Source organism: Moschus berezovskii, chromosome 9, assembly GCF_049115385.1.
Source record: "Moschus berezovskii isolate FMDL1 chromosome 9, NW_MosBer_1.0, whole genome shotgun sequence".
Lineage (NCBI taxonomy): Eukaryota > Metazoa > Chordata > Mammalia > Artiodactyla > Moschidae > Moschus > Moschus berezovskii.
The window spans coordinates 92,716,783-92,741,299 of record NC_142468.1 but is presented as its reverse complement, the minus strand read 5'-3'; the positions used below and the strand labels follow the sequence as shown (position 1 = coordinate 92,741,299).

The 24,517-nt window shown below is 46.5% G+C and overlaps 2 long non-coding RNA genes across 3 annotated transcripts in view; one reads left to right on the top strand and one right to left on the bottom strand.

Moving 5' to 3' along the window:
• The window catches only part of LOC148776615 (uncharacterized), an 85,317-nt gene that overhangs the window by 34,168 nt on the left and 26,632 nt on the right, over positions 1-24,517 (top strand). Inside the window, exon 2 of the long non-coding RNA XR_016038371.1 lies at positions 20,280-20,442. This is a non-coding gene — a long non-coding RNA (uncharacterized LOC148776615). The remainder of the gene's footprint in view (positions 1-20,279; positions 20,443-24,517) is intronic.
• LOC129563173 (uncharacterized) lies at positions 2,632-8,338 on the bottom strand. Of its 2 annotated transcripts, none has more exons than XR_016038370.1 (3): positions 8,012-8,338; positions 4,684-4,830; positions 2,632-2,842 (listed from the first exon to the last, which is right to left on the bottom strand). It is a non-coding gene; the product is annotated as an uncharacterized LOC129563173 (long non-coding RNA). The 2 variants fall into 2 exon arrangements; XR_008687315.2 differs by lacking the exon at positions 8,012-8,338 and adding an exon at positions 5,071-5,130 and having other exon boundaries at positions 4,684-4,833.

The following is a 24,517-nucleotide window of genomic DNA, read 5'->3' as shown; positions in this document are numbered from 1 at the left end:
GAGGCACCAGAGATCAAATTGCCAACATCCACTGGATCATGGAGAAAGCAAGAGAGTTCCAGAAAAACATCTATTTCTGCTTCATTGACTATGCCAAAGCCTTTGACTGTGTGGTTCACAATAAACTGTGGAACATTCTGAAAGAGATGGGAATACCAGACCACCTGACCTGCCTCTTGAGAAACCTGTATGCAGGTCAGGAAGCAACGGTTAGAACTGGACATGGAACAACAGACTGGTTCCAAATAGGAAAAGGAGTACGTCAAGGTTGTATATTGTCACCCTGCTTATTTAACTTATATGCAGAGTACATCATGAGGAACGTTGGGCTGGAAGAAGCACAAGCTGGAATCAAGATTGCCGGGAGCAATATCAATAACCTCAGATATGCAGATGACACCACCCTTATGGCAGAAAGTGAAGAGGAACTCAAAAGCCTCTTGATGAAAGTGAAAGAAGAGAGTGAAAAGGTTGGCTTGAAGCTCAACATTCAGAAAACGAAGATCATGGCATCTGGTCCCATCACTTCATGGGAAATAGATGGGGAAACAGTGGAAACAGTGTCAGACTTTATTTTTTTGGGCTCCAAAATCACTGCAGATGCTGATCGCAGCCATGAAATTAAAAGACGCTTGCTCCTTGAAAGGAAAGTTATGACCAGCCTAGATAACATATTAAAAAGCAGAGACATTACTTTGCCAACCAAGGTCCGTCTAGTCAAGTCTATGGTTTTTCCCGTGGTCATGTATGGATGTGAGAGTTGGACTGTGAAGAAAGCTGATCGCTGAAGAATTGATGCTTTTGAACTGTGGTGCTGGAGAAGACTCTTGAGAGTCCCTTGGACTGCAAGGAAATCCAACCAGTCCATTCTAAAGGAGATCAATCCTGGGTGTTCATTGGAAGGACTGATGCTAAAGCTGAAACTGCAATACTTTGGCCACCTCATGTGACGAGTTGACTCGCTGGAAAAGACTCTGATGCTGGGAAAGGTTGGGGGCTGCAGGAGACGGGAATGACAGAGAATGAGATGGCTGGATGGCATCACTGACTCTGTGGACATGAGTTTGAGTGAACTCTGGGAGTTGGTGATGGACAGGGAGGCCTGGCGTGCTGCGTTTCATGGGGTCGCAGAGAGTCAGACATGACTGAGCGACTGAACTGAACTGAACTGAACTGAGGGGCGGTGATGGAGAGAGCCTGTGCCCTCAGTCAGTCTGGAAACTGTGAGCCACCAGCATTGCTGGCCTATCGATAACTCTCCCTGCAACTTCTCCTGTCCCTCCTCCTGTCCCTCAGCCAATTGTTTATAAAACAACCAGGGGGAATCCTTTAAAAAAAAATCTCAGATTTGTGTATGCCTCTACTTAAAACCCGTCAATGGCTACCCCATGTTGTTAGGATAAAGCCCCTAATTATTTCCTTGGCCTTCAATGCCCCACCAAGCTCTCCACCCTTAAGGCCCCCTCATTGCAAGCTCCCTGCCCTTCCGTCAGCACCCAGCACACAGTTCCTTGCCTCAGGGTCTTTGTTCCTGCCCTTCCCTCTGCAGGAATGTTTGCCCACTTAATGCCTCCTCATGCCTCTCAGCCCTCTCAGGCCAGGCCAGGCCCTCTGTCCCCTGATGAAAACACCCTGAACTTCTTCCTTGAGGGTGTTAACCACAATTACATCAACTGTCTAATTCATCCTTGACTTCGTGCCTCCCAAGCTTAAATGTCAGCCTTGGGGTTGGGGGGAGGGGCGTGAGTGGGCCATGTCAGTGTTAATCACCCTATAATATTACATATTCATAGTATGATGCATCTGAGAATAAGAAGAACATTGGAATCAGATAAATCTGGATTTTAAACCCAATTCTGTCACTTACTAAGTGTGGGACCAGAGCATGACTCTTAAACGAAGAAGCCTTTATTCCCTCATCTATAAATTGAGGATATTGATCACTATTTGGGGCTTCCCTGATGGCTCAGATGGTAAAGAATCTGCCTGCAAAGCAGGAGACCCGGGTTCAATCCCTGGGTCAGCAAGATCCCCTGGAGAAGGCAATGGCTACCCACTCCAGTATTTTTGCCAGGAAAATCCCATGGAAAGAGGTGCCTGAAGGGCTACAGTTCATTGGGTCATAAAGAGTAGGACCCATAAAGTGACTGAACGACTAACACACTTTCCACACATATCACTATTTTCCTCATCATCTGTCTGGGTGGGTTCTTGGCCATGTACTGTAACCACCTAACAATGGGTTTTGGCCACTTCCCTGTGCAGGGCTTTGCTCAGAGCCAGGCACAGCAGGGCCTGGGTTCCCGCCTCATGGCTGGACCCTGGGGCCTGCGGAAGGGCAATGCCGATGCAACCAGGAGACCCCGCCCCCACCCACCTCCTCCAGCTGTGGGGACACAACAGCGTTCAGGGGGAGGTGTGTGGTTTCACTTTCATAGTTTTCAAACAAGAAAACAAAAAGAGGAAAAATGAAACCACCTGGGAAAGTGGCAGGGGCCCACTTTGTCTGCAGCCTGACGGGTTTTGCTCGTCGGGCACAGCTGGCCTCAAGTATTTATTTATTTTTTAATTCAATGACTCATGAGTCAGTCGGTTGGCTTGGTGGTAAGACACAACCCGCGATCAAGGAAATAGCTGATGAACGACATGGTGTGGACACTGTGCCAACACACCGCTCCCGACTTCTGCAAATCCCTTGTTTTCGGGCCAGCACGGGCCAACTGGAGCTGCGGTTCCTCGCGCTGCGCTCCAGGAGCCACCGCCAAGCGCATCTGAAATCCTCAACAGTTGTCTCATGATTGCTGCTCACCGCCAGTGCATGTTTGCTGTAATTACACCGTGTCTAAAGGAGAAGCACAAAAGACTTGTTGATTTTGGATGGGGGCTGACCTGGGCTCCTGGCAGAGTGCGGGCTGCCCTGGTGAGGACGTGACCAGCTGGGGCAAGTGCTGAACCAGGGCCATCGCAGCCCAGCCGCCTCGGCCTCGCCCTGCCACTGCCAGCTGACTCGAGTCGGCTTTCTTTGGAGAATCACCCGAGGGGAACAAAACAAGGAACTGGAGTTCCTATAAAAAGCAGCTCGCTCCTTCCTCCAGCCAAGTCCCCACATGATAATCATCTCTGAAGTGGGCCGCCCCTCCCTCCCAAGCCGCTAACCACGCTCATTGTCTGTCTCTTGTCTCTGCGAGGAAACAGCTTGGCTTCCGAGAGAGGCCTGTCCACCCTGGCTGGGGAGCGGCGGCCATCCCATCTGAGCCCGGCGGCTTCCTGCTTCCCCCACCCAGGCTGTGCTGGGCCGTTGAGAGGTCGGCCAGAATGTGCTGGAAAGGAGAGCGAGCTGGCTTGGAGCTGGGGACCCTGGCTACAGTTCAGAGGCCTCCGCTCATGTACTTAGTGACATGGACAAACTGCTTACCCTTGTGGGGGGTTTAGTTTCTCCATCTGTTATTTCGGGAGGTGGGGGTTGGGCTACAAGGTGGTTTCCAAATTCTGTTTAAATGTCTTCCCAGGGAAATATTAGATGGAACCTCGCTGCAGAAAGCAGAACTGCTGGATGGAGGTGGAGATTGCATCCCCCAACTCCAACCACGTAGCATCTCTAGCTAGGGGACCTTGGGGACCCTGGAGGAATCCCTGGGTACCATGGAACACAATTTGAAAACCGTGGGCTCTGATCTCAAAGGTCTGTGCCAGCCTTCGGGTTAGAAGAATCTACGCCTGTTGAGGTAAAATCCTAGGGGTTGCCTTTGGCTCTGTCAGGTGAACCTGATTCCGTCCTGGGATGGGGAGGGGGGATCATTTCAGCAGGAAGACGACAACCCATGGTAACAACACCAACCACAACAAGAACAATTTTGCTCCCGCTGAAGTTTCTTGAGCAACTGGCAGGCCGCCACGAATGTACTTAGGCGGAAAATCACCAGAAAAAAATGATATAATCTGACAGATTTTTCACAGGCTTAAATATTCATGAATTAAAGGAATTGGCAGAATTTTCTACATTATTAGCTTTCATCATGGCTGCAGGAGCAGTTGGTATACTGGCTGCTCTTCAAGATCCGTTAATCTCGTCCATCATAAGAGCAGCCATTTTAAAATTAGCTATTTTTACTGAGTGATGGTGTACGGGGGAGATGGGAAAATGGAAATGCTATTCCAGTTGAAAGGTCCTCCTGCTCCTCACTTTGAAATCAGCAGGGGAAGCCAAACAGCGTCTCTACAGGAAGGGGGTCAGTGTGACTCCAGGGCTGTGAAAATCGAAGCACAAGGTGGGATGCAGGGCCCCTCTAGCTCCTTCACTAAGCACAGCAAGCCTTCTGTCTGCTGAACCCAGTCCCTGGGCCAGGGACTGGGCAGGGAGTTTAAGACAGCTTTCTGGGATGCTGAAACCAAGAGACCCAAATAGGAATTACTGGGTGAAGATGACATTTTGATAACAGTCTTGCTACCAGGTAGCACTCGGAGTGCAGGACTGCAGAATGGCCAAGTAACAATGCTCACCATTTGTGGAATGTGTACTCTGAGCTGGATACTGGGTACTGGAAGGTATCTATCTACTGGAAGGTACCGGAAGGTACGGAAGGTACCTTCCAAGTTTTTTGATGCTAGAGTGAGATGGTGCATGGTTATTTTATATATATAAAATAGTTGAGGAAATGAATCAAGAGAGGTCAAGTCAGTTACCTGAGGTCTCATAGCCAGTGAAAGGCAGGGTCATGATTCAAAGCCAAGCCTGTATGTCCCCAAAGGTAGAGTGTTATAACTGCTGGCCTATGGCACTGCGGAGGATCATTCTCTCAAACACATCCAGAATCTGCTAGGAGGAAGCTGCTTCTTTCAAAGCAGAGAGCAAAGTTGTGGATCAGATCATTCCTACAGAAACTTGAAATTAACAGGTTAATTTCTTCCTCCCTCCCTCCCTTCCCTCCTTCCATCCTTCCTTCTCTCCTCCCGTCCTTCCTTCTATCCTTCCCCCTCCTGTTTTAAAATGAAGGTTTTATTCTTCTTCAGGTATGGTAAAGCCAGCAGATCAGAAGATGACTGCTGTTGAAAAGGTAGTTTATTACTCACAGTTCCCCAGAGGAGGGCAGGCCATGCCACAAGGGGCTATGTGGGGAAGTACCAGGGTAGATCAGGAGGCAAGAGTGAGGGGAAAATGTGGGCGAGAGTCTTTACTGTGGTTTCCAAGGGAAGGAACAGATGAGGCAAGCTAAGCAGGTTTAGGGTTTGCTAGTTAGAATGATTTCAGCAGTGCTCGGGGGTGCAGGGACTGACCCTAACAGTCTGGTACCTGGTAGTGAGCCAAAGTATGAAAGCCTGATAAAGGAGGTAGTTAGGGGGCAGGGTGAGGGGATGGGTGGAATGAGGGACTGGTTGGTTTGCATATGAAAGGTGTGTTTATCATCTCAGAGTTTACTAGCCTTGGGAGCTGCAGACTCTTCAGGGTCAGCGAAGCCCCAGATGTCAAAGCATCAGAAAGTCAGGGGGAAAAAAGACATGATTATTATGGTCACTCTCACTCATCCCTCCATCCATCCATGCATCCGTCTGACTATCCAGTCATCCATGTATTTATTGAGTTTCTGCTATGCGGTGTGCTGACAGGCACCACTGTAGGCCTTGCTCCGCTTCTTCAGTACGAGGCTGAGGTCTGCATGCTCAGGAGAGCCTGTTCCTTGCCTACCAGCCTCATCTCAGAGGCAGAGGTTCCGGGAACTGGACCAGGATTTCCTTGGTTTGCTTTCTGTATGCAGGTCTGCCTTGTTGCACATGAGCCAGGGCTCAAGGAATTGCAAAGAGGTACTCTCTTTAGGTGCTATCCAAAATATTTAACAATGCAGAGGCAGAGGAGCTAAGTAGATGCACAACCAGATGGGTGCATTTGGTTGAACAGTACCTGCCTGGGTGAGACCAGACCCTGCTGTGCTGCTGGGGGGGGTACGGGAGGGGAGTAGGGGGTGGGGACTGAGACAGTATCAGTGCTCCCTGTCTGCCTGCATGGGACCGGCAATTGCTCTGGGTCTCAGAATAGTTCTTTGTTGCTGAGGAGTGAAAACTGCAGACAGATTGAGTGGGGGAGCTGGCATTTGGGTAGCAGTTCTCACGTTTATCATCAACAATAATGATGATTAGTCATCATAATAATTATTAATTATTTACACTTGTATGGGGCTTATTTGTGGAGTATTTACTCCATGCCAAGTGCTTTTAAAACAGCTTATAATTGTAGCCAAAATTTACCGAGCTCTGCTGGAGGCCAGTCACTTCTGTGCTTAGAACTGTCTGGACATCACTGTGGTTAATCCACACATCATCCCTGTAAGGCAAGGATGTAATCTCCCTTTTACAGGTGAGGAGAGAGGTTAGGTAACCTATCCAGGGCGACACAGTGAGTAAGAAGAGATGGGTCTCAAAATTCAGTCTGACTTCCTCTGAGGTCTCTCCTGCACCCAGCCTAACCCTTGGCCTTGTGCATTCTTGTTCCTAGGGGATCAAAGAGAAGGGTCAGGCCTGGGGCAGTAGGCACAGGTGTTCAGGCACTGGGGGGCTCCATGGCCTGCTCCCGGGTCCTGGCTGAGGAGTCTTCCCCTCCTTTTTTAACCTCTCTATTCTCAATTGCCCATCTCGATTTATTCTCCCACCTACTCATCCGTTCCTCACTCACAACTAAATCTGTACTCCAGTCCCTCTTCCACAGTTCTTCCCACCTGAGCTCTGCACCTCGGAAACCACCCACTCCAGCTCTCTGGGGACACAGGAAAAATCGTTGCAATCATGTATGAGCCCTGGGGCTTTCAACTCATCAACAGAGGTTAAGTGACTGTTGCTGCCAGAGAGGGACCCTCTCCAGGAAGGAAGTAAAGGCAGGTCCAAGGGTGACTTTCTTCTGCAGGAGCATTGTTTCTGCTCCCCAATACTGCTGGTCCTCACAACAGTTCTGTGACATGAACAGGAAGGAAGGTGGTGGTGCTGCTTGCACTAGGTGGGAGTTGCAGATCTCTGCTCAGTTTCCTCATCTGCAAAATGGGGGTAACAACACCAACCTAATGTTTTGAGCTTGAGCTCAGTTGCTTCAGTTATGTCAGATGCTGTGCGACCCTATGAACTGTAGCCCACCAGGCTCCTCTGTCCATGGGATTCTCCAGGCAAGAATATTGGAATGGGTTGCCATGCCCTCCTCCAGGGAATGTTCCTGTCCCAGGGATCAAACCCGTGTGTCCTACACCTCCTGCATTGCAGGCAGATTCTTTACCACAGAGCCACTGGAGAAGCCCCAGTGGTTTTCAGTGAGGCTTAGACATGTCAATGTATTTCCCAGACCACAGCAAGCACTATATAAACATTGACTATGATTGTCGTATTGGTTACTATTGTTGTCATTGCTTTCCATTCTAGCTACGTGACTTTGGGTTTACCTTTCTAAAACAGGGATATAAAAATTGCCACTTGGGGCCTTGGGAGGTATTTCACATAAAGCACCTTGCACAGTGGGGTTCCCAGGTAACGCTAGTGGTAAAGAACCTACCTACCAATGCAGGAGACATAAGAGAGACATAAGGGTTCGATCCCTGGGTTGGGAAGATCCCCTGGAAGAGGGCATGGCAACCCACTCCAGTGTTCTTGCCTGGAGAATCCCATGGACAGAGGATTCTGGTGGGCTACAGTCCATAGGGCTGCACAGAGTTGGACACAACTGAAGCAACTTTGCACGCATGCACACCTTGCACAGTGCCCACCTCTCAGTAGGGGCAAAGTTAACCACCGTTCTCTCTCCCATCTCCTGTTCCCCCATTCACAAGTATCAGTCAGCACTGAGGCCCAGGGAGGTGGTTTCTGTGGCTGTCACAGCAAGCCAGTGATCAGTCTGGAAATAAAGCCTCAGACTAGACCAGGTTGGCAGAAAATGCCTATCTCTGTTGCTTGGTCTACACGTTGACTGCATTTCGGCTAAATCTGTTTGTCCCCAGTGGTCTTGGCTCTCTCGTTCCCTCCTCAATCCGTGTATACCTACCAATTAATTGGCGGAGAAGAGTCCGGCACAGTTCTGAAACACAGGGACATTCAGAGCTTCATGGGTTTCCTCCGGCTGGATTATGGTGCAGGCATTAAAGTCTTTAGCAAGCTACAAAAGAAAGGTAGTACGGAAATGACAAATACTCTTTCTGAGCTCCATTAATTCCTGTCTTTAGGCAGGACTGCACCAGGAGGCTGACTCATCCCGGGTGGTGAGGCTTCTGTGGGGACTCATCTCCCACCACTGTGTCTGCCTCCCTGTAGAGCCCACCACCCTTTTTCTTCCTCGTGGGGTCCAGATTGTCATTGCAGAAGGGGCCAGATGCAGAACTCTCCAGAGCTAAAGCTCCCCACCCTCTGCTACTGCTTAGCCATATGGCGGAACGCAGCAGCACAGTGGTTGCTGGGTCTCCAGGCCACCCTTCTGCCCAGGGAACCTCAAGAGCTCAAGCGTCTTTGCACATGCGGCCTGTAGGTGGCAGCAACTCCTGGACCCAAAAAGATAATCCGTGTTGGGGAGAAGGGTTGAGCCTGGAAGCGGGCTTGACTTGGGAGCACCTGGGGATTTCGGGTAGAGCCTGGAATCAGTCTGGAAGGCTAATCAAGACAGCATATCAACACTAGAAAGGGCAAGACTGGGAGGAAGGTTGTGAAAGGGGGGCTGTCAACCCGGACTGCCTACTTTAAACCCTTGCTCTGTTGCTTTCTAGCTATATGACCAACAGCAAGTTGCTTCCCCTGCTCCCCTGTGCCTCAGTTGCTCCATCTGTAAAATGGGAATCATGGACTAAGCAACTCAAGGATTGTTTGAAGGCTAGATTAGAAATTACTTGTCAAGGTAACTATTCAATGAAGACTAAATCTATGCTGAAAGTCCCCTTCAACAAACAATGAGTAGTACTGTAGAAAAATACTGTGGCTGCATTGTCTTCTCCAAGCCTGGGTCACCACGCAGTCTGATCAGTGGGAACCATGGGTCCAGAACCCAGGTCACAGGCTGGGTAAGGGGACAGGACCTGAGGGAGCTGACCTGTGCACCTGGCCTGGCAGCTCCTTCCTTCCCAGCCCTGCTGGGCTTAATCCTCAGGCATTGGAGTCCTGGTCCTGCAGTGCTGGCTCCTGACTAGATTGGGGAGGGTGGGGACACGGAGAAAGGAAGCTGAGGACAGGCTGCTTTCCACACAGTTAGCTCTTGACAGCACCTTTTCATTAAACCATCTCTTTTGAAAGACTTCTGTCCCCAGCGTAATTGAGGCTTTGGTTCCCTTCATTGCTGTCTGCTTGTTTTCCAAAGAACTGCCTTGGTGCCCCTTGGAGCTTCTGACAGATTTTCAGAGCAACAATTAGGGAATCCAAAGAGTGAGTGTGATGTAGGCTCTGCTCGGATGCCTGGTGCGCCTCAGGCCTTGGGACAGGTCGGGCTGGATGGGATCACAGACCTGCCTGCTTAGACCGTAGGGCTCGGTCTCAGGGATCCCAGGAAGTGAGGAGGCTCTTTTGGTAGAAACATCTGCTGGGCTCAGGGGTCCCCAGCTCCCATCCTGTTCTTTCCATTCTTTCATCTTTCCTTTCTGCCAGTATTGTACTGGCTTTGAACTTAAACGCCCTACAAATACATTCATTAGACAGATAGCACTTTTTATCAAGGAGGCTTTGGGCTCTGTCTGTAAAACAGCCACAAAGTCCAACAACACAGGAACAGCGGCTTGGGCTGGCCCATGAGGGTTTCAGTTCTGCAGATCTGACTCCTAGTCAGTGACTGAATCCCCTTTGCAACCTCCTCTCCAAGTGGTGCTGGCCTCTAACCACGGGTGATGCAGAGATCAGGACCTTCAGAGGGAGCCAGTGATTATCTGTCGAGGTAGCTCGGATCGGTTGCTTGGCTCCAGGGACATAGGGGCGAGGCCAGAAGCTGCACCTGTCCAGGGATATTTTTTAAAAAATATTTATTTACTTATTGGCTGCATCAGGTCTTAATTGTGGCAAGCAGGATCTTTGTTCGGGCACAGACTCTCTAGGTGAGATGCACATGCTTGGAAGTTGCGGTGCTCAGGCTTAGTTGCCTCGTAGCATGTGGGGTCTTAGTTTCCTGACCAGGGATTGAACCCACATCCCCTGCACTGCAAGGCAGATTCTTAACCCCTGGACAGCCAGGGAAGTCCCCAGGGATATTGAAGTAACACTATTATTCTCCATCAGGTGTGGGCCAGCAGGCAGTGCTGGGGAGAGGGGTGGGTTGCTGTAAATATGAAAAGGCTCATCTGCCTTCCAGGAACCTGAGAAGCTCAGTAGAAACCTATATTGAGTCCAGCTCTTTGAGGGAATGGGAGACAGTTTGGGCATAGCATTAAGGGTGCAGGGGGTCATGAACTCTGTACTGAGAAAGGGCACTCACACCGCATCCCACCCCATAATCTAACCTCAGTCCTTAGAACTGCCCTGGAAGTTGGGTCTCACCATCTGCATTACATGGCTGGAAAAAGGGGTGCCCAGGGAGGCTGTGTACCTTCCCCAGTTGCCAGAGGCTTGGCCCACTTTGTGGCTGTGTGTGGACGGGCTGAGGCGGGATGCCCCACCCCGGGGGCTTTTGCCGCTTTCCTCTTGGGCTGCTGCACCAAGCTTCGGTGCCACCACTCGTGTGTGGGGACTGCTTGCGTGTCTGTCTGGTATTGGGCAACAGGACTTCCTGTTTATCTGTTGCTAGGGGCTCTTTCACCACCATTAAGCCTGCCTTCCCGGAGGCTGAGCGTTCTCAATTTTTTCTGCATAATCATTCACTGGTTTCTTCAGGGATGAGCAGACTCCTGTCACCCATAGCCATTTCCCCACCTGGGTTCCCTTCAGGGCCTGAGGGTACCAAGAAGCCCTGAGCCCCTCCCAGGGGACCTCACCCCACGACCTTGTGAGGTTGACTCACTCCCTTCCTGAGACCAGCCACAGCCCCAGCAGCTGCCTTTGCAGCAGTTATCTTGCCCAAGGGCGCTCAGGTTTCTCTTTCTATCTCAGTCCCCTTGTGGACTCAGAATCTTCAAACAGGGGGTAGTGGCATCAGATAGACCCAGAGGTGAACGCCAGCATCTGTCGTTCTTTAGTTGTGTGATCTTGGGCAGGTCACTGCTCCTCTCTGAGCCTCAATTTCTTCAACAGTAAAACAAGAATAAAGATTAAAAAATCAGAATTAGTTAACACCATGATTTTACTGTCTCTGTATGAGGTATTATATATATATATTTTTGTCTGAAAAAACAATCTTTGTCCTTAGGGTTTGGAGAATATATTTGGCTATATTTTCTAGGTCTATAGTTTTTCCTTTAGCACTTTAAAAAAATTGGAATATAATTGCTTTACAATGTTGCGTTAGTTTCTGCTGTGCAACAACATGAATCAACCATTTGTATATATATCCCGACCCTCTTGAGCCTTCCTCCCACCCCCCCACCTCCCCTTCCACTATTTAGGTCGTCACAGAGCACCTAGAGTCTGTCACAGAGAGTGAAGCAAGTCAGAAAGAGAAAAACAAATGCTGTGTATTAACGCATATATATGGAATCTAGAAAAATGGTACTGATGAACCTGTTTGCAGGGTGGAAATAGAGGTGCAGAGATAGAGAATGGACACAGAGGGGAATGGAGAGGTTGAGATGAATTGAGAAAGTGCATTGACATGTATACACTGCCATGTGTAAAACAGGTAGTTAGCTGCTGTATAACACAGGGAGCTCAGGTCAGGCATTGTTCTAAGCACTTTAAGTACATTATCTCATTTAATCACTGTAACAACCATATGACATCATCCCTATTTTTTAACCCCTGTATTTTAGGTGAGTTAAGTGAGATCACACAAGCAGCTATGGCAGAGGTGGGATACAGGAGGAGTCAGGTCTACAGTCCTTACAGCTGTGCTGTGTCTCAGGGATGCACATGTTTGTCTAATAAATTATGTCTCCTTTCCCACATAAGGAATAAATGTAATGATGTTTGTATGTGCCCCGTGCTGAGCGTGGCATGTAATAGATGCTCTTTAAACCTTCCTTCATGGGGTCGCAAAGAATCGGACACGACTGAGCAACTGAACTGCACTGAAACCTTCCTTGGCCTCCTTGTTTTCTTTGTCCTCTTCTGGCTCCCCACCCCTTTCTTTCTTGCCCCCCGTGTGGACACACAATGTGGCTACAGCAAAGGGGCCAACAGGCTGTGTTTGAGGAAGGCTGCTGGGGTAAGCCGGTGTCCCTCACTCCCCGCTGTCCCTCTGCATCAGGGACAGCCAGCAAGCAGTTCAGCACACCAGCAGGCATGGGCCCAGAGTCCCTGGAGCTGACACACATCTCTGTTTCCCAGGAGAGTAGGAGGGTGTAGCAACTGTCCATGCGAGGCTGTCAGTAGACCTGGGGTCACAGGGTTCCTCCCATGTTTACATCCATTTCCTCATGGACACGCTGGAGGTTAGAGCTCACGTGGCATGGCATCCGACTGTAAACTGGAGAGCTGACAAGGTACAGACCCAGCCACTGGGATCCACTGGGGAGACTTCCATTACGTCCCACGACCGTATAGATAACCTAGGCCTTAGGTGGAACTCACACTTTCCTAATCTCTTTCTTTCGGTTTCTCAAACCCTCAACCAGCTCAACCCCAAGGGGCAGCCAGTTACAGTTCCCCACAGACAGACCCAACCCTGCTGGAACTCTGGGGAAGTTTCAAGAACCAGTTTGACCACAAAACCGAGAAGCTGGTCTGTTAGGCCCTATCTGGACGGAGTGGTCATGGTAGCTGTCAGATGGGGATCCAAATTAGTCACGGGAGGAGCAGGAGCCAGGCTGGGGGTGGAAGCAAGCCTCGATGGGCTCTGCTCCAGGGCCTGGGATCCAGCTGGGGCAGAAGCAGAAGCTGTGTTGCAATTTCACTGCAAATCAACTGGGCCATCTCTTGTGGGTGGCACTGTGCAGGACTGCCAACCCTTGTGTTTTTTTTTTCATAGATACGGAGATGCTATCACATGGCCCAAGTGCCTTCAGCATCGTGCTGTGAGATGAGACTGGAGGGAAGTTGTATGATAGGCGTTCCTGGCCGAGCCAATGGCTCTGGAGGGGCGGGGTGGAGAGGGCCAAGGTGGAGCCAATGTTTGGATAAGTTGGAAGCAATTGTTGGAGGATCCCTGAGCCAGAGGTCCCCCTCACTTTGGGTCAGAGTAGGCCTCTGGATCTGTTTTCAAGAGAAGAGGTAAACACCACCCCCACCCCCATTTAAACTGTTGCTGGCTATGACACACAGTAGCCAGCTCATCAGCCTGAGGCTGTCACCTTCCATCTGGGATACACAGTGCCTGGAAAGGCAGTGAGGTGTGGTAGGAAGAACATCAGCTTTGGAATCTGACCAACCTGAAATGAAGTCTCAGCCCTGCCTGAAACACTGGCTGACCTTGGGTAAATCGCTTAACTTCTCTGGATCCCATTTAACTCATCTCTGAAAAAAAAAATAGCAGCAGTTTCTAGTCAGGGTCATTGTGAAAAATAATGATAATGTGGGAGGAGGGATGGCAAAAAGTAGGAACTCAATAAAGGTTAAGCACTTTTCTTCCTCCTCTTACAAAACACACAGTCCTTCAGCCACTTCTAGGTTTATCCTCTTAATCATGGGTATTGGCCGAAAGGCCTCATTGCCTGGCTGCTTCTGCCTAGATCAGGGATGAGCATACTTTCTCTGTTGAGGGTCATAGAGTAAATATCTTAGGCTTTGCAGGCCACATGGTGTGGTGTCTGTGGCAGCTACTGCTCCCTGCTGTTGTAGTGAAAGACGGCCATAGGTGGTTTGCAAATGAACTGGTGTGCCTGTGCTCCAATAAAACTTTTTTTTGCAAAAACAGGCTGTGGGCCAGACTTGCCCATAGGCTGCAGCTGACCAACCCTTGGTCTACAGTTTCAAGTCTAAACACACCTGCTTATCTCCCAAGGGACTTTCCCAGGCTGGTTTCACTTTGTCCATTCAATAAGTTTTGTAATTCTTCTCTCAAATATTCCCCGATCCATTGAACAGGACTCCTTTTGGTCTTTTGCTCATGACGTGTTAGCCTTGCCTCCAAAGCTTTGCTTATGCTCTTTCCCCTGTTTTCCCATGTCCTCTCTACCCTTCTACATTCCACCTCCAATCAACCTTGCAGGTTGTCCTGTAAAACAAAGGGCTCAAATCAAGGTCTCTGAAGACACACTGGGTGAACTTCCCTCAACACCCTTCAAGGTCAAGCTCAGGTCCCCGTCCACAGTATCCCTCCCTTTTCAGCTCTCCCACATCTGCGCCATTGACGCCAGCTTGGCCCTCCCGTGGACCTCTGGGTTGGACTGGTGTACCAGCTTCAATGATAAGCCCTTGAGGCTCAGGCTTCAGCTTTCCTCCATCCAGCCCGTAACAACTTGCACTTTCACCCAGCTTGATATTTTCAGGAGTTCCTGTGTATGTGGATCCAGAAGAGTTTTGGGCATTATCTCCGCAAATATCGCCTGCCTCTCATTCTCCTTACTCTTTGCTTCTGGAGCTCCAGTTGCTTGTCATTTAACCTCTGTATCATGTTTCCCTTATTGTTCCGTTTTCTGTTTTGCTTCATCTTGCTCTTCCTGTATAGCTGGGCGATTTCTTTAAATTTCTCCTCTGTTTCAGTGATTGTGTATCTAGTCTGGTGTATCCATTGAATTTTTAATTTCATGAATTGTCTTTTTCTCATTTCCAGTTCTATGTGAGCCTTCATAAACACCTGCCTGTAAATTTTGGTAGTTTCTTATTCATTTATTGTTTGTCTTTGGTCTGTATTTTAAGCCTTTAAGTATTTCATACACAGCTATTTTATGATCTATCTTATTGTTCTAATATTTTAAGTCTTTGAAGATCTAAATCAATGTTTTTCAACTGAGGGCAATTTTTCTCCTTCAAGACATTGGGAAATGTCTGGAGACATTTTAGTTGTCAAAACTGGTGGTGTGTGTGTGTGTGTGTGTGTGTGAGTGTGCACACACTTCTGGCCTTTAGTGGGTGGAGGCCAGGTATTCTACTTAATATGCACAGGATAGCCCTTATGGAAAAGAATTATCTGGTCCCAAATGTCAATAGCTCTGAGGCTGAGAAATCCTGGTTGGAATCTGTGGCTTGTTGTCTCTGCTGACTCTAGTTCATGGTGACTCATTGCTTTGAGTGCGGGTTTTTTTGTTTTTTGTAGTTTGGCAAATCAAAGTGAGAACACTTTTACTCTAGAGGATTTGTATTTGCTTCTTCTAACCACCAGGGGGCACTGCCAACCTGGGACCGATTCACTATTCTGGCTTGGGGGTTCTGCATCACATAGGTAGCGTATATTCAAACTCCAGACTTCCATGAGAACTGGCAATATGAAACTTTGTGTGTTAGACTTGGATGAGCTGGAGCTGACGTTCATTTGCTGGCTTTGGATTTCTCCACATCAACGAATGAGTGAAGAGCTGAGCCTGGACTTAACAAATGTGGCTTGAGTAATACTTCGGTTCAGTCCACCCTGCATCATGTGTGTGTGTGAGTGTGACTATGCTATAGGATTTTGTCCTACATCATTTCCTAGAAGTAAGTAGAAAATTTAAAAAATTCAAAACTTAGTGTAGGAACAGTGGGTTCCTTAATCTTAACACAGTTGGGCCAAACATGGAAATTATTTGGCATGACTAAATCCGGCCTCAGGGACACCACTTCCTTAACTTGATGGTATCCACTGTACGCTCAGTGATGAGAGGAGGAATGATATTAAATACAGGCGCATCACGCTGACATTCTGTCGTCAGAAATCACCTTTCAAAGTGAAGCTTAGGAAATCATCTATGTGTGTGCTATGTCGCTTCAGTTGAGTGAAGCATCTTACGTCTCCTGCATTGGCAGGAGGGTTTTTTACCACTAGCGCCGCCTGGGGAACCCCAAGTCATCTATGCTTCAATAAAACAAAAATAAGGTAAGGTTTAGAGAGCATTTGGCCATACAGTCCCTTATCCACAGTTCCAAAATCCAGAGAGATCTCAAACATCAAAAGCTGATTTTGTCAGATTAGCATGAGCTCATTTGACTGCAGAATCTGACTTGGACTGACCTGTGGTTAGCTAGTTTTCATATTCGATATGAACATTCATGCATTTTGCTACAGAAATATTGGGGATGTGCCTGATTATAAGGTGCTGCCCCAGATTCTGCTAGATCTCCTATATTCCCCAGTGGCTCAGTGGTAAAGGATCCATCTGCAATACAGGAGCCACAGGAGACGCGGGTTCAATCCCTGGGTTGGGAAGATCCCCTGGTGGAAGGCCTGCAACCCACTCTAGTATTCTTGCCTGCAGAATCCCATAGACAGAGTAGCCTGGTGGGCTACAGTCCACAGGGTTGTAAAGAGTCAGATATGACTGAAGTGACTTAGCATACATGCATGCACTATATGAGATTAGACTCTGTCCACTAGCACCAACTAAAATCGTAAAACTTCTGATTTCCAAAACACACATGGCTGCCAGGGTCCTGTGAGGGTTGGTATCCTGTGTGATTAAGTTTGAAGGATAGGACTCCCTCAACCCCTACTCTCACAACCACCACACCTGTAAGAATACATTTGAACACACAATTGTTGAATGTTTTCCAGTGCCCGTTGGATGACAGCAGGGACTGTATTTCCATGATTAGCATTGCATGATCATAACAAGGTGAATGTACAGGGATTTGAGTGGGATATGTTTCTTTGGGGTTCTTTCACCCCTTGGACAAGACTGGACATATAAAGAGGACAAAATACATATATCCAATGGCTCCTTCAGAAATCCTTAGCGTCAAAGAGTTTGTCAAGAAACCTTTTGCGTTTGTTTTCACAATGGCAGCAAGAGTGCAGAAATATACTTTTATTATAAAAATAATACTCAAAACATACAGTGTAACATAGGAAACTTCTCCTTTACCAAACACCCCTGATACCCTTCCCAGGAAATAACCTTATCAGCACTTAAAGCAAATATTTCCTATTCCCTCTTTGCACTGTGCTTAGTCACTCATTCGTGTCAGACTCTTTGAGACCCCATGGACTGAAGCCTGCCAGGGTCCTTTGTCCTTGGGATTCTCCAGGCACAATACTGGAGTGGGTTGACATGCCCTCCTCCTCCAAGAGATCTCCCCAAGCCAGGGATTGAACCTAGGTCTTCTGCATTGCAGGCGGGTTCTTTATCAGATGAACTACCAGAGATGCCTAAATATATATATATATGTACATGTAATTATCTGCATTGGCTTCCCCAATGGCTCAGCAGTAAAGAATGTGTCTGCAAGGCAGGAGATTCGGGAGTCAAAATTTCAATCCCTAGGTCAGGAAGATCCCCTGAAGGAGGAAATACCCACTTCAGTATCCTTGCCAGGAAAATTCCATGGACAGAGGAGCCTGGCGGGTTGCAGTCCGTGGGGTCTCAGAGTTGGATATGACTGAGCATGCATGCATGCATATAGTTACTCAGGTGTTTTTCGTATAAGTGGGATCGTGTTTTATATTGTGTATTGTTCTGAATTGTGCTTTTGTTCATTTAGTTATATGTCCTTTCATATTGATACTCATAGAACTACTTCACTCCATGGTACAGAAATATTGTGATTTAAAATAATTCCTTTTTTTGTATAGATTTCCAGAAGTTTTAGTGCTAGGTCAAAGGATATGTACATCTAAAATTTTGATAGGAACTAACCAATTGTTTTTTAATAACCTTCACCAATTTATAGTTCATAAGAGTGATTATTTCTTTGATTTCTTTTCTTACCAACATTTGATATTATTAATCTTTTTAACTTCTGCCAACCTGATGGGCAAAACTGCAATCCTGTATTTCCTAGCTTCCATGTGAACTGAACATCTCTTCGTCATTTGTTGGCTAAACATGAATATATCTTTAATAATAAGTTGTTTGTTTACAGTCTTTGCCCATTTTTTAAAAACAGTATTTACTCCTTTTTTGACTTCCCTGGTGGCTCAGTAGTAAAGAATCCACCTGCAATGCAGGAACCGCAGGAAATAAGTGTTCGATCCTTGGGTCAGAAAGATCCCCTGGAGGAGGGCATGGCAACCCACTCCAGAGTTCTTGCCTGGAGGATTCCACAGACAGAGGAACCTGCCAGGCTATAGACCAAAGAGTCACAAAGAGTCAGACACGACTGAAGCAACTTAGCACACACAACCTTTTCTTAGTGATTTCTGGGAACTCTTTATATGTCCTCTGTTTAATCCATTTTTGTTTTTTAAAAAGACTCTATTTACTTACTTATGTTTGATTGTTCTGGATCTTTGTTGGCGTGCACGGACTTCCTCTGGTTGCAGAGAGCACAGGCTCTAGGCACGTGGACTTCAGTAGTTGCGGCACGTGGGCTCAGTAGTTGTGGAGCACAGACTTCGCTGTCCTGAGGCGTGTGGAGTCTTCTCAGACCAGGGATCGAACTCGTGACCCCTGTGTTGGCAGGCCAATTCTTATCCACTGCGCCACCAGGGAAGTCCCCATTGTCTTTTTAATTGAGGTGTATTTTACATACAATGAAACGTGTAAATCTTAAGGGTAGGGTTTGAAGATTGTTGACAAACATACACACACATGTAATCACCACTCAAATCACAGCACAAACATCTCCCTGCTCCCGAAGTTTCCCTCAGATCCCTTTCTGGTCAGTACCCCTCAAGAACAACTGTTGTACTGGTTCCTATCACAAGCCATTAGATTTGACTCTACCTGAGTTTCCTGTAAATAGATCATATTAGTTGGCCAAAAAGTTTGTTCGTATTTTTCTGTAAGATGTTACGGAAAACCTGAACAAACTTTTTGGCCAATCCAATACAAGCAGACACTTTCATGTCTGTCCTCCTTTGCTTAACGAACTGTTTTAGAGATTCATCCATGTTATCTGTAGTTGGTTCCTGTTAATTGCTGAGGGGTGTCCCATTGTCACATGGGTCACCCATTGTCCTGGGTAATAAGCATCAGGGTCATTTCTGGTTTAGGGCTATAAAGAATAAGCCTGCTATCAACATTTACACACAAGTCTTCGTGCGGATGTGTGTTCTCATTTCTCTTGGGTAAATACCCTAGAGTGGAATAACTGGGTCACAGGGTGAGTGTATATTTAAGCTCTACTAGAAAGTGCCAAACAGTTTTTCAAAGTGATTGTACCTGATGTGTTTTAAATATATTGCAAACACTTTTGCCCTGTCTGTTGCTTGTGTTTTAACATTGATTAGGGTTTCCTTTGTCATAGAGTTGTTTTGTATCTCTATAAAACCACCTTGGTCTTTTATGTATTCTGGGGCTGTGTCTTATACAGGAAGGCATAATATTAAATATATATATGTATTAATATTCTTTAGTTTGTTCTTTACATTTTGCTCTGTACTGTACCTAGAATTTAATATTTTAATATGATATGAGAAATATCTTTATCCTAGCCCAAACCATACAAGGCAGGGATTGTTATCGCATTTTACAGATGAGGAGATAGAGACTCAGAGGGATTATGTGACTAGCTCAAGCCACACAGCTAGCTGGGAGTAGGTCTGAGATTTAGAAGCAAATGTGTCTCCTTTAAATTTATTTTATCTCACAGAACTCTAGATGTTCATCTGCACCCTATCATAAATTCTGTAGAAAAGAAGGGGAAGTAATAATACGTATACATGAACACATATGCACACACATATATAAAAAGACACAAGAAGAATCAACCAGAGGGGCATGGAAACAGGGTGATTGATGTGGGAGTAAAATTGCTCCAAATATGGTTTTTAATATAGTTTTCTGTTTATAACCAGGTACATGATTTGTATGTTCATAAAGTTAAATCAAAAATAGGAAAGAAAAGAGAAAACTCCCAAATTGTTCACAAATGCAAACAAATAAACCTGACTGTAAATTAATTTAAGAGCCTAACTGTACAACAAAAAGAATGATTTCAAGAAACTTGAAAAAAATACCTTGACCATACATCTGAGGTGGGGTATATTCCATGGACAAATAAAACTAAAGAAGTCCTTAGTTTACTTAGTACATTTATTCTTAGCAGTGATGATGATACAGTAACTTTGGAAGTATTTTATGTATATCATAAAATCAAGTAAATAAATATGTATATTAATGTCATTAGAAACTAAGTCTGTGTGAAAGAAAAGCGATTCAAATATTAAATTAGCAACAGCAAAAGAGTTAAGAGAAGAAACAGATGGTTAAACTTGAACTGATAATATTATAAACTGATTTCAGTTTCCCCACCTTTGTCCACTGAAAGAGCTTGGAAGCAAGAACTCCAGGAGCGATGAGACCACCCAGTGTTCAGTCTTGATTTCTAAGACCACTAACCACCAAAAAGAACTAAACCTTTCTGGAGAAGCAGTTGATTCCAGATTTGAGGAAAGGAAAGTACAAGGTAAGCTTAGGACATCTTATTGTTCCCAGAAACAAGTTCAGTTCAGTCGCTCAGGTGTGCCCAGCTCTTTGCCACCCCATGGACTGCAGCACGCCAGGCTTCCCTGTCCATCACCAACTCCGGAAACTTGTTCAAACTCAGGTCCGTTGAGTCAGTGATGCCATCCAACCATCTCATCCTCTGTCATCCCCTACTCCTCCTGCCTTCAATCTTTCCCGAGAAGCAAGGGTGTGCTTAAAAACTAGTGAAGTCATGCCAGAAAGGTGCAGAAGTAGACTTAAAGGGATCCCTTTGGCAAAATTTGAGGCTTCTGAGCATCAGGAAGAAAAATGGCTATCATTAATGAAACAAGTAGAAAATATACTTGAAACTTCACATGAAACGAATAGAAAAACCCATGGATTCAGTGTGTGTGCATGTGTAAGAGAAAGAGAGAGGGTGAGGGAGAAGAGGGGAGCCCTCCTTTTCAAAAGGATGCCACTGAGGACGGTAGAAGGAACGATAAAGCTAGAAAGTCACCATTTCACAGCCTCCTCCAGTGTAATTCTTGACTTGGGCAGGGATCATTAATGTGCTAAAGGCCAGCGAGTGAAGGGTTGTTGGGAAACAGGATATTTGTGCAGCTGCAGAGAGTCTCCCCAGCTTACTTACTGATTAAAAAAGGAAAAATGGCCGTTCCAACCGACAAGTATGGTGGCCATGCATTTATCCAACCAGTCAAATTTGGCATCATCCATTCATAGTAGGACCACCTGGCATCACAGTCTTCCCAATGTGAGGTGATGTGCAGAACACACCTTACCTATGGAGTATTCTTGCCAACATGTTTAATCTCCAGTCCCAAATCCCAGGTCACGGGATCTATAGGGGACAGAAGAACAAGTTAAATGACATCAAGAGAAAACAATCAGGCAAATCCATGGTGTGGGCCATTTTAAAAGACTATAAGGTTTGGCCTCTTTTTTAAAAAATTAATTTATTTATTTTAATTGGAGGATAATTACTTTACAATATTGTGGTGGTTTTTGCCCCCTACATAGACATGAATCAGCCATGGGCATACATGTGTCCCCCCCATCCTGGACCCCCCTCCCACCTCCCTCCCCATCCCATCCCTCTGGGTTGTCCCAGTGCACCAGCTTTGAGTGCCCTGTTTCATGCATCGAACTTGGACTGGTCATCTATTTCACATATGGTAATATTCCAGGAAAACATCTATTTCTGCTTCATTGACTATGCCAAAGCCTTTGACTGTGTGGATCACAATAAACTGTGGAACATTCTGAAAGAGATGGGAATACCAGACCACCTGACCTGCCTCTTGAGAAACCTGTATGCAGGTCAGGAAGCAACAGTTAGAACTGGACATGGAACAACAGACTGGTTCCAAATAGGAAAAGGAGTACGTCAAGGCTATATATTGTCACCCTGCTTATTTAACTTCTATGCAGAGTACATCATGGGGAACGCTGGGCTGGAAGAAGCACAAGCTGGAATCAAGATTGCCGGGAGAAATATCAATAACCTCAGATATGCAGATGACACCACCCTTATGGCAGAAAGTGAAGAGGAACTCAAAAGCCTCTTGATGAAAGTGAAAGAGGAGAGTGAAAAGGTTGGCTTGAAGCTCAACATTCAGAAAACGAAGATCATGGCATCTGGTCCCATCACTTCATGGGAAATAGATGGGGAAACAGTGGAAACAGTGTCAGACTTTATTTTTTTGGGCTCCAAAATCACTGCAGATGCTGATTGCAGCCATGAAATTAAAAGACGCTTGCTCCTTGAAAGGAAAGTTATGACCAGCCTAGATAGCATATTAAAAAGCAGAGACATTACTTTGCCAACCAAGGTCCGTCTAGTCAAGGCTATGGTTTTTCCAGTCATCATGTATGTATGTGAGAGTTGGACTGTGAAGAAAGCTGATCGCCGAAGAATTGATGCTTTTGAACTGTGGTGTTGGAGAAGACTCTTGAGAGTCCCTTGGACTGCAAGGAGATCCAACAAGTCCATTCTAAAGGAGATCAGTCCTGGGTGTTCATTGGAAGGACTGATGCTAAAGCTGAAACTCCAATACTTTGGCCACCTCATGCGACGAGTTGACTCACTGGAAAAGAGTCTCATGCTGGGAGGGATTGGGGGTGGGAGGAGACGGGGACGACCGAGAATGAGATGGCTGGATGGCATCACCGACTCGATGGACATGAGTTTGTGTGAACTCTGGGAGTTGGTGATGGACAGGGAGGTCTGGCGTGCTGTGATTCATGGGGTCGCAAAGAGTCGGACACGACTGAGCGACTGAACTGAACTGAACTGAACTGAATATACATGTTTTAATGCCATTCTCTCAAATCATCCCACCCTCGCCTTCTCCCATAGAGTCCAAAAGTCTGTTCTTTACATCTGTGTCTCTTTTGCTATCTTGCATATAGGGTCATGGTTACCATCTTTCTAAATTCCATATATATGCATTCTTATACTGTATTGGTTTCTTCTTTCTGACTTACTTCACTCTGTATAAAACAGTTTGGACTCTTTAAAAGCCCTATGCCATGGGGCAGAGGGGGAACCCTGGCCATTTTAATGTGAAAGAGACACAATATCCACATGTGATGTGGGAAGCACCATTAGATCCTGCTAAAAACAAACCAAAAGAAAAAGGGAAAGTGAAAGTCACTTAGTCATACCTGACTCCCTACGACTCCATGGAATGTAGCCAACCAGTCTCCTCTGTCCATGGAATTCTCCAGGCAAGATACTGGAGTGGGTAGCCATTCCCTTCTCCAGGAGATCTTCCCGATCCAGAGATCGAACCTGGGTCTTGTGCATTGCAGGTAGATTCTTTACCATCTGAGCCACTAGGGAAGCCCCCAGACAACATCTTTCATACATCATTTGCTTGGTTGGTTATGAAAACAAACCAACCAACCAAGCAAAAGATCTATGAGAGAAGTACTTGGGGCAGTTGGGAAATGTGACTATGGTTGGAAGATGGAGGTGACATGAAATCACAGTGGGGAATGGATTTTTTACTTAGCACATTGTCCTTGGGAGCTGAGCAACTGAGGAGTAACATGTCATGTGGTCCATAATCCATCTTCAAGTGTGCACCAGGTCACTTGACAGCCAATGCAAGCATGGCAACAGATTAAAACAGTCCAACAGGGCCAGGACCAGGATGAGGCTGGCAAGATGCCTCAGGGGCAGCCTTGAGGGAGTCATGCCTCTCAAGGCCCACCTGCCCCTGCAGTTGCTGGAAGCAAGCCCTTCCTTCAGTGTCCCAACAGAATACCTTGTTGGCCTCGCTCAATCCAGACTCTGTTGTTGAGTCAGGGGAGTGGGAAAAGGAGAGCTCATTATATTATTCTTTCAGTCTTCCTGTATGTTTAGAAATGACAAACCAGTCCAAATGTCCACCCAGGATGAATAGCATTTCTATATGGAAGAATATGATTTAGCCATAAAAGGAATGGAGCACTGATGCATATTATAAGTGGATGAACCTGCAAAACATCATACTAAATGCAAGAAGTCAGACACCAAAGGCCACACGTTGTATGATTCCTTTTATATGATGCCTCCAGAAGGCCCCAAGAGACAGAAAGCAGACCAGAGGTTCCCAGGGGAGGATAAGGGATTATCTCACAGGTGTGGGATTTTTTATGGGGTGATAAAAAAAGTTTTGAAAGTAGAGAGAGCTGGTGGTTGCCCAGCAATGTGAATGCACTTAATACCACTGAATTGTACACTCTGGAGTGGTTAATGGTATGTTATGTGAATTTCACCTCAGAAAAGTTGATCACAAGAAAAAGTTGAGGAACGGAATGGTCAGAAGTCAGGTATAGGGACTTTTCTGGTGGTTTAGTGGTTAGGACTTGCAGGGGATGTGGTTTTGATCCCTGGCCGGGGGTTAGGATCCCACACGCCCTGTGGCCAAAAAACCAAAACATAAAACAGAAACAATATTGTAACAAATTCAATAAAGACTTAAAAAAAAGCAGTCAGGTATAGAAACAATGCCTTTTCAACAGTGATTACAGCCGTACACGTCTGTATATGAAGGAAGATCTCTCGA